The sequence below is a fragment of the Pelodiscus sinensis genome, chromosome 20 (assembly GCF_049634645.1).
Source record: "Pelodiscus sinensis isolate JC-2024 chromosome 20, ASM4963464v1, whole genome shotgun sequence".
Classification (NCBI taxonomy): Eukaryota; Metazoa; Chordata; order Testudines; family Trionychidae; genus Pelodiscus; species Pelodiscus sinensis.
The window spans coordinates 6,636,343-6,646,458 of NC_134730.1; the positions used below are offsets into that span (position 1 = coordinate 6,636,343).

The 10,116-nt window shown below is 47.9% G+C and overlaps 1 protein-coding gene across 1 annotated transcript in view; it reads left to right on the top strand.

Moving 5' to 3' along the window:
• LOC102444405 (uncharacterized) overlaps nt 1-10,116 on the top strand; it is a 172,780-nt gene that overhangs the window by 45,630 nt on the left and 117,034 nt on the right. The gene's annotated exons all lie outside the window — the stretch shown is intronic.

Consider the following 10,116-nt stretch of genomic DNA (forward strand, 5'->3'; position numbering starts at 1 on the left):
CAAGCAGGCATGGGAAGGTGACAGCCAGGCTGGGAGCCTGCAAGCAGGGGGGACAATGGAGTGGTTCAACTTCCCTCCACACAGTGCACATGCTGGGTCCAGCAGTGGCAGCATGACACAGGGAGAAGACTTGTATCCCTGTCCCACGGAGGAGCGGGGGAGAAGGTGCTGGGGGAGGTGTGTGTGACCGGCAGATACACTTGCTGAGGAGGGTGCTACTGGGGTCCCCTCCACTTCTTCCCTCTCAGCAGACTCCCCCGGCAGGGAACCGGTGTCCTCCACCTTGCCACACTGGCCTGAGAGCGCATGCTGCCCCAAGAGGGCAGGCATGCCTGTTTGCTATGTGCAGCCCTGCTGTGTGCGTGTCCATGACCCCCTCCTCCTTAGTGGTGAGAAGGTGTCCCACTCTGGGCTGGGAGCAAGGCAGGCCTGTGCAGGAATGCTGTGAGCAGGAGCACAAGGTTCCTGTGTGGCAGCCTCACTGCAGCTGTGTTCTCCGGACTGGCGCTCCATGTGCACCCACGTGCACAGGCTTCTGTGCGATCACCAGGCCAAGAAGGCCAAGTGAGGAGCACGCAGTCCCTGGCCACCCTGCCCCCATGTGTGTCTAGGGAAAGGAATTCAACTCACCTGATGGGTCTTCCCTGGCTTCGCCCAGTCCCTGGGTGATATCGTGGGAGGGGACCCCTGGCTTGCGGGCATGCTGCCTCCTCATCTCCTTCTCCTGCACCTTCTCCTTCTCCTCCTCACCACCCACAGCCACACCCTCTGGGAGGCTAGCGATGGGCATCTCCAGCCCAGAGTTCACAACAAGGTGGGGGTGGAAGGGACTGAACCTCCTCCCAGGATGCGGTGGAGCTGGTCGAAATAGGGGCAGGTCTGGGGTGCTGCCCCTGTACGGGAGCTGTGTTCCCTGGCCTTGGTGTAGGATTGCCTCAGCTCCTTGACCTTTCTGCGCACCTGCTTCTGGCTGCGGCTGCGGCCTTTCTGGCCTAGGCTGTCAGCCATCTAGCCATAAATGTCCACAGTCATAGAATCCCAGGGCTGGCAGAGACCTCAGGAGTCATTGAGTCCAGCCCCCGGCCCAAGGCAGGACCAACCCAACTAAATCAACCCAGCCAGGGCTCTGTCAACCTGAGACTTCAAAACCTCTAGGGATGGAGATTCCACCCCCTCCCTAGAAAACCCATCCCAGTGCTTCACCACCCTCCTAGCGAAATAATTTTTCCTAATATCCAACCTAGACCTCCTGCACCTGCATCAGATGTGGAGATCCTGGAGGTTTGCCTCCTCTCCATGAGATCCAGGATCTCCGTACCCGATCAAGAAGGAATCATCCTCTTTCACCCCAGGGCAGAGGATTGGGAGCTGGCTGCCTGCTCCCTTGCAGCTGTGGAGGGCTTGGTGGGAGCATGGGGGTTGCTCATGGTAGCAGAAAAAGCTGTGAAGGCTGCTGGGTGTGGCGCAGGGCTAGCAGGGCTTTCTTTATACCACAAGTCCTTTCCCTGTGGCTCCAGCTTTAAAGGGTGCAGGGGAACTATGAAATTCTGATGAGTGTGAACAGAGTGGCCACCAGAGCAGCTGTGAAAAGCCCTGGAGGCCACTTATTTTAAAATAAGCACAGCTGAGCTGTCTGCACCCACCCTATTTTGAAATAGGTGCTATTCCTCAGGAAAGGAGGGTTACAGATTTCAGCATAAGAAGCCCCTTACTTCAAAATTATGTTGAAATAATGGGTTTGCTATGCAAATGCTCACCTTGTTAATTCGAAACAGCGCTGCTGTGTAGATGTGCCAGAAGAGTCCCATTGAACTGGAGCTGCTGGGAGGGATAAATCCCCTCCCCCCCACTTCATTACTTTCTCCCTCTGGCCCTGTAACAGAGACAAAAACAGCCATGGAACTCAGGGCACCCCCTTGGCTGGAAGGACAGCAATATTAATAACCCAACCCAGGCGGCTGCTTGTGATCTACTCTGAGTGTGCACAACATGCCTCAGGTGGCACATGACCAGGATCCCTCACCCACCTTGGTGAACTCTTGTGGGCTAGCACCTTTCTCTGCTGCTGTGCTGAAGAGCCAGTGGTGAGCAAGTGGGGGCTGGTCCCTGCCCTAGCTTTGAAGTGTTATCTTTCTACTTGATGCTCTTCACAGCTGCAGCTTATCTGCAGAGCACGTTACTCTTCTGAGGTGGGGTTTGCTAGTTTGCCCCTTTCTGAAATGACTCCGGGTTAACACACAGACAGGCTGTGGTCAGGTTGTTTACTGAGCTGACGGGCCTCGTGTTTGCTGCGCTGCATCATTTCTGCAGCCGCCTCTTCTGAATCGATCATCTTCGTTCACGCCCCGAACACAGTCAGCAGATGTGCTGAACTGCGGCTCCCTTATGGATGCCTCAGCAATGCAGAGCCTGCCAGTGCGGGATTGGCACTGCAATGGCAGATGGATTGTCCTGCCTACAGTCTCCCAGAACTAACAGCGGGGGCCGACCTCTCCCACTTGGAAGCCAAATAATTCTAGGGCAGCCGATGGCCATGGCTCTCCATTGCGGGTTAGACACAGGAATGGCTGGATCAAGACATGTTAAAGACAGCATCTTCCATTTACACACTGCTGGGATGAAGGGCTCTGTGCTCTATGGCTGTGTCTAGACTGGCCAGTTTTTCCGGAAAATCAGCCGCTTTTCCGGAAAAACTTGCCAGCTGTCTACACTGGCTGCTTGAATTTCCGCAAAAGCACTGACTTCCTACTGTAAGAAATCAGTGCTTCTTGTGGAAATACTGTGCTGCTCCCGTTCAGGCAAAAGTCCCTTTTGCGCAAAGCTTTTGTGCAAAAGAGCCAGTGAAGACAGCTCAGATTTGTTTTCCACAAAAAAAGCCCCGATCACAAAAATGGCGATCAAGGCTTTTTTATGGAAAAGCGCGTCTAGATTAGCACAGACGCTTTTCTGCAAAAAGTGCTTTTGCGGAAAAGCGTCCATGCCAATCTAGACGCTCTGTTCCAAAAATGCTTTTAATGGAAAACTTTTCTGTTAAAAGCATTTGCGGAAAATCATGCCAGTCTAGACGTAGCCGCTGTGTGTGTGACCAAACTCTGTGGGGCCATGATGGATGAAGGGCCCTGCTGTGTGTGTGTGTGCACGCACGTGCCCAAGCCCTAATTCCAACTGGGCATCGTTGCTGTACAAGCAGCTATAGCGACATTTATACCACATGCTGCCTGCCCACAGCACTGTGCAATCAAGAGCTAATTAGCTCTCCCCACAGCCCTGGGAGGCAGCTGTCTTGTTATCCCCATTTCACAGAGGCACAGGTAGGGGAAGGGAGAGCAGGACGGGGCAGAGCCAGGATTAGAGCTCACACCCTTTGTGTCTCAGCTTTGTTCCCATTGCTCCAGCCCTTGCTGCTTCACCAGTGGCAAAAATGAAGGTCAGTGCCAGCCCCACAAGAGGGCCAGTCAAGTGCGGGCACGTGGAATGTGGAAAAGGGTGGGAGGAGAGCTGACCTTGTTGGGCTTAAGAGGCCTGTTTTGTTACAGATCAAGAAACACTGCCAGGAAGGAAAGAAAAATCAAACAAATATAATGTGTAAAGACATGTCCTACAGCCGTAGGTGCAGCACCTTGCTGCAATACCTGCCCTTGCTCCACACAGTAGTGATGCTCACACCCCAGCGGAGCAAGTGAGAGGCGCTGTGTTGGGAGGTGGCTTTTGGTGTACTTCTGCAGGGCCAGACTATTGCTAAAGTTTAGGTAGGGGTTGGGTTTTTCCTTGTTGCTTGTGTTGTAAGTTGCCAGTAAAATATTCATAAAAGCAAAGTGGTTGTGTGTGCTCTGTGCCCACATACTGCTGAGGACCCCAATTCACTAGCTTGGAGACTTCCCCAATTTTACAATCATAGAATCATAGAAACAGAGAGCTGGATGAGACCTCAGAAGGTCATCAAGTCCAGCCCCCTGCCCTAAGCATGACCAATCCCAACTAATCAACCCACCCAGGGCTTTGTGAAGCCGTGACTAAAAAATTTCTAGAGATGGAGACTCCACTTATTCTCTAGGTAACCCATTCCAGTACTTCACTACCCTCCTAGTGACATAGTTTTTCCTAATATCCAACCTGGACCTCTCCCACCACAGCTTGAGACCATTGCTCCTTGTACTGCCATCTGTCACTACTGGGAACAGCCTTTCTCCATCTTCTTTGGATCCTCCCTTCAGGAAGTTGAAGGCTGCTATCAAATCCTGACTCACTCTTCGCTTCTGCAGACTAAACAGACCCAACTCCCTCAGCCTCTCCTTGTAGGTCATATGCTCCAGCCCCCTAATCATTTTGGCTGCCCTCCGCTGTACCCTCTCCAATGTGTCCACATCCTTTTAGTAGTGGGGACGCCAGAATTGGACACAATATTCCAGATGTGGCCTCACAAGAGCCGAATAAAGGGGAATGATGACATCTCTGGATCTGCTGGCAATGCTCCTCCTAATGCAACCTAACATGCCATTAGCCTTCTTGGCTACAAGGGCACACTGATGACTCATATCCAGCTTCTCATCCACTGTAACCCCCAGGTCCTTTTCTGCAGAACTACCACTTAGCTGGTTGGTCCCCAGCCTGTAACATTGCTTGGGATTCTTCCGTCCCAAGTACAGGACTCTGCACTTGTCCTTGTTGAACTTCATCAGATTTCTTGTAGCCCAATCCTTCAATTTGTCTAAGTCACTCTGGACCCTATCTCTGCCCTGGAGTGTATCTACCTCTCCCCCTAGCTTAGGGTCATCTGCAAACTTGCTGAGGGTGCAATCCATCCCCTCATCCAGGTAATTAATAAAGATAGAAATGTAGCCGTGTTAGTCTGGTGTAGCTGAAACAAAATACAGGACTATGTAGCACTTTGAAGACTAACAAGATGGTTTATTAGATGATGAGCTTTCGTGGGCCAGACCCACTTCCTCAGAACAAATAGGAGAAGAAAGTAGTCACAACCATATATACCAAAGGATACAATTTAAAAAAATGAACACATATGAAAAGGACAAATCACATTTCAGAACAGAAGGGGGCCGGGGGGTGGGGAGGAAGGTAAATGTCTGTGAACTAATGATATTAGAGGTGGGGAAAGTTAAATGTCTGTGAGGTAATGGTATTAGAGGTGATAATTGGGGAAGCTATCTTTGTAAGGGGTAAGATAGTTAGTGTCTTTGTTGAGACCGACACGTAGAGTGTCGAATTTTAGCATGAATGACATTTCAGAGGATTCCTTCAAGTGCAGATTTAAAAGGCTTTTGAAGTGGGATGCAGGTAATTAAGTCATTGAGACAGTGTCCTTTCTGGTTGAAATGGCAAGAAACTGTTTTTTCTTTGTGATCCTGTCTAATATCTGCTTTGAACATTGGACAAACGTCTCAGACACTTCGCCAAAGGACCAATGCCCACCAATACCATCAACCATGATATCCTTCTGGAGTGCCTGACAGACCTGGGTATCGGAGGCACTGCTTTGCAGTGGTTCCGGTCCTACCTGTCGGGACACTTCAAGAAGGTGGCGCTAGGGGGCTGCTGCTCGACCATGTGGCAACTGTGCTCTAGGGTCCCGCAAGGTTCCCTCTTGTCCTCTATGTTGTTTAACATCTACATGAAACTTATGGGAGAGGCCATAAGGAGATTTGGAAGACGGTGCCTTCAATACGCAGATGACAACCACTGCAACCCTTCCTTTAATGAGAATGACCTGGCTAGGGTGATTCATGCTCTAGTCACATCCCAACTGGACTACTGCAAAGCACTCTATGTGGAGCTGCCTTAGAAGAATCTTTGAAAACTTCAACTGGTTCAGAGTTGTGTTTTTACTAACACTCATTATACAGAGCACATCGTGCCAATGCTCCAGGTGCTCCTTCCACGGGGAATAACAGTTAATCTGAACTAAGGATTTAATTCGGATTAATTTTAAACTGCCGTGTAGAGTCGTGGGCAGTTTGTTCGAACTAAGGGGGATTTAAAAATGGTGGCTGGACGGGAACGTGCAAATAAAGCCAGGGATATTTAAATCCTGGGCTTCATTTGCAACTCCGGTAGCCTGATTTGCCTACCTAGCTTGAATTAATGAGCTAGTGTAGACATACCCCTTGACAGTTAGGAAGTTTTTCCTATGTCTAACCTAAACCTCCCTTGCTGCAGTTTAAGCTCATTGCTTATTGTGCTATCCTCAGAGGCCAAGGAGAACAATTGTGACACCCTATTGGATACCTGAAACCATTATCATATACCCTCTTGGTCTTCTCCTTTCCAAACTAAACAAGTCCAATTCTTTCAGTCTTCCTTCATAGGTTGTGTTCTCTAGACCTTTAATCATTCTTGTTGCTCTTCTCTGGACCTTCTCCAATTTCTCCACATCTTTCTTGAAATGACGTGCCCAGAACTCGACACAATGCATCCGAGGGTACTGAGGGAGTTGGCAAATATCATTGAGTAGCCTTTGGCCATTATCTTTGAAAAGTCGTGGAGATCGGGAGAGATTCCGGATGATTGGAAAAAAGCAAATATAGTGCCCATCTTTAAAAAAAGAAAGAAGGACAATCCAGTCTTACCTCAGTCCCCAGAAAAATCATGGAGGAGATTCTCAAGGAATCCATTTTGAAGCACTTGGAAGAGGGGAAAGTGATCAGGAATAGTTAGCATGGCTCATGAAGGGCAAGTCATGCCTGACCAATCTTACTAGCATCTATGATGAGATAACTGGCTCTGCGGATATGGGAAAGTCAGTGGATGTAATATACCCTGACTTTAGCAAAGCTTTTGATATGGACTCCCACAATATTCTTGCCAGCAAGTTAAGGGATTGGATAAATGGATTGTAAGATGGATAGAAAGCTGTCTAGAAGGTCAGGCCCAGCAGGTAGTGATCAACGGCTGGAGGTCAGGTTGGTGGTCGGTTTCTAGCACAGTGCCCCAAGGATCGGTTCTAGGACCAGTTTTGTTCAACAACTTTATTAATGACATGCATGAGGGGATGGATTGCACCCTCAGCAAGTTTGAAGATGACACTAAGCTGGGGGAGAGGTAGATACACTGGAGGGAAGGGATAGGGTCCAGAGTGACCAAGACAAATTGGAGGATTGGGCCAAAAGAAATCTGATGAGGTTCAACAAGGACAAGTGTAGAGTCCTGCACTTGGGAGGGAAGAATCCCAAGCATAGTTACAGGCTGGGGACCAAATGGCTAAGTAGCAGTTCTGCAGAAAAGGACCTGGGGGTTACAGTGGAAGAGAAACTATGATATGAGTCAACAGTGTGCCCCTGTAGCCAAGAAGGCTAATGGCATATTAGGTTGCATTAGGAAGAGCATTAAGAGGAGCATTGCCAGCAGATCCAGAAAAGTGATTATTTCCCTTTATTCGGCTCTTCTGGGCCCCCAACTACAGGAAAGATGTGGACACATTTGAGAAGGTCCAGCGGAGGGCGACCAAAAGGATTAGGGGGCTGGAGCACATGACCTACGAGGAGAGGTTGAGGGATTTGGGTTTGCTTAGTCTACAGAAGCGAAGAGTGAGGGGGGATTTGAGAGCAGCCTTTAACTTCCTGAAGGGAGGTTCCAAAGAGGCTGGAGAGAGGCTGTTCACAGTAGTGACGGATGTCAGAACAAGGAGCAATGGTCTCAAGTTGTGGTGGGAGAGGTCTAGGTTGGATATTAGGAAAAACTATTTCACTAGGAGGGTAGTAAAGCACTGGAATGGGTTACCTAGGGAAGTGGTGGAATCTCCATCCCTAGTGGTTTTTAAGCCCTGGGTAGGTTGATTTAGTTGGGATTGGTCCTGCCTTGGGCAGGAGTGTGGACTTGACCTTCTGTGGTTTCTTCCAGCCCTATGATTCTGTGATAATACTCCAATTGAGGCCTAAACAGCGCAGAGTAGGGCGGAAGAATGACTTCTTGTGTCTTGCTCAGAACACTCCTGTTAATGCATCCCAGAGTTGTGTTTGCTTTTTTTGCAACAGTGTCACACTGTTGACTCATATTTAGCTTGGGGTCTACTATGACCCCTACATGCCTTTCTGCAGCACTCCTTCCTAGACTGCCGCTTCCCATCCTGTATGTGTGAAACTCATTTTTTCTTCCTAAGTGGAGTACTTTGCATTTATCCTTATTAAACTTCATCTTATTTACCTTAGACCATTTTTTGATTTTGTCCAGATATTTTTGAATTATGACTCTATCTTCCAATGCAGTTGCAACCCCTCCCAGCTTGGTATCATCTGCAGACTTAATAAGCGTACTCTCTATGCCAATATCTAAACTGTTGATGAAGATATTGAACAGAACTGGTCTGAAAACAAGCCCCCGTGGAACCCCACTTGTTATGCCCTTCCAGCAGGATTGTGAACCATTAATAACTACTCTCTGAGAACAGTTATCCAGCCAGTTATGCACCCACCTTATAGCGACCCCATCTAAGTTGTATTTGCCTAATTTATTGAGATCATCCAAGACCATATCAAATGCCTTACTAAAGTCTAATTATACCACATCTACCGCTTCTCTCTTATCCGCAAGACTTGTTATCCTATCAAATAAAGCCATCAGATTGGCTTGATATGATTTGTTCTTTACAGATCCATGCTGGCTGTTACCTATCACTTTATTATCTTCCAGGTGTTTGCAGATTAATTTCTTAATTACTTGCTCCATTATCTTTCCTGGCACAGAAGTTAAACTGACTAGCTGTAGTTTCCTGGGTTGTTCCTATTTCCCTTTTTATAGATGGGCACTATATTTGCCCTTTTCCAGTCTTCTGGAATCTCTCCTGTCTTCCATGATTTTTCAAAGATGATTGCTAAACTTTCAGATACCTCCTCTATCAGCTCCTTGAGTATTCTAGGATGCATTTCATCAGGCCCTGGTGACTTGCAGACATCTAACTTTTCAGTATTTAGTTGCTTGCCTTCATCTGGTATATTTAAGTAGTAATTTTTTTATGCGTGACAGTTTCTCAGTAGCTAGCTCTTACCTGTAATTTATTTAAGTGTTTCTTATTCTTGACATGAGGATATAGAGTCTGCCCTTTTATAAATTCAACCCTAAGACAAGTCTCCATCCACACTCTACATTCTGTTTGGAACTTGTTGACTTTCTCCCAATTCCTTAGTTAAAAAAAAAATCCTCAACAACCTTTTACATTTTATATGCCAGCAATCTGGTTCCATTTTAGTTTGGTGGAGCCCATTGGCTACTTCTTACCTAAAATGTTTCCCGGTCTCTAATAAAGTAAAAATCTTCCTCCTTAATCCATTATCTCGACCATGGACTGAGACCATGGAGTTAAGTCTGTCTATCTGGTTCTGCACATGGAACTGGAAGCACTGCAGAGAATGCTACTATGGAAATCCTGGAATTGAATCTCTCTCCTAGCAGCCTAAATTTGGCACCCAGAATTGCTGTCCACCTTTGCCCTGTGTCACTTTTCTCTCCATCTGCCATGACCGATTCTCCCCAGCACGACCTATTAGCCTAGCCAGATGTCCACTCTTCTCTCCGAGCTGGCAGTTCACTATGTGGTTCACCTGGTAATTACAAAACTAAGTATATATATTTCTAATAATCAAATACTCCATGACTCTTGTGTGTTTCTTGCTAATTACTGGTGTGTCCCAGCCTACCCACTAGAGAGGCAGCCTCAATCCAAGAGGATACCAAGGTCATCTGGAAGCTGCTCTCAACAGTGGAGTTGTTTCTTTTGGCTCCAGCTGAATGCTTTCTTGACCCAAAACTTTCAAACTCCGTAATAGCGCAGGGGCCGTGAGACAGGAGCAGGCTTTGGGCATTGCCTAGCAGCAGCTCTGCCTCAGATGAGTGCAGGTTTTGCTAATGAAAGGCTGATTCAATAGAAATTGGATTTTGTTTCCCTTTTCGTGGTCAGACACTTCCCTTGCCAGACCCCAGCATTCCTGCATGTACAGCAATAGACTCTCACAAATGGGCAGAAGTGAGAATGAACCGTCTGGCCTTGCACATTAGGCAATGGGGGAATAACTTCAACCAGATTCAGCCCTGGCTGATGTCAGTGAAGTCAATGGAGCCTCACCTATTACAGCAAGGTGGAAGATGGCCCTGAAATGGCACAAAGCA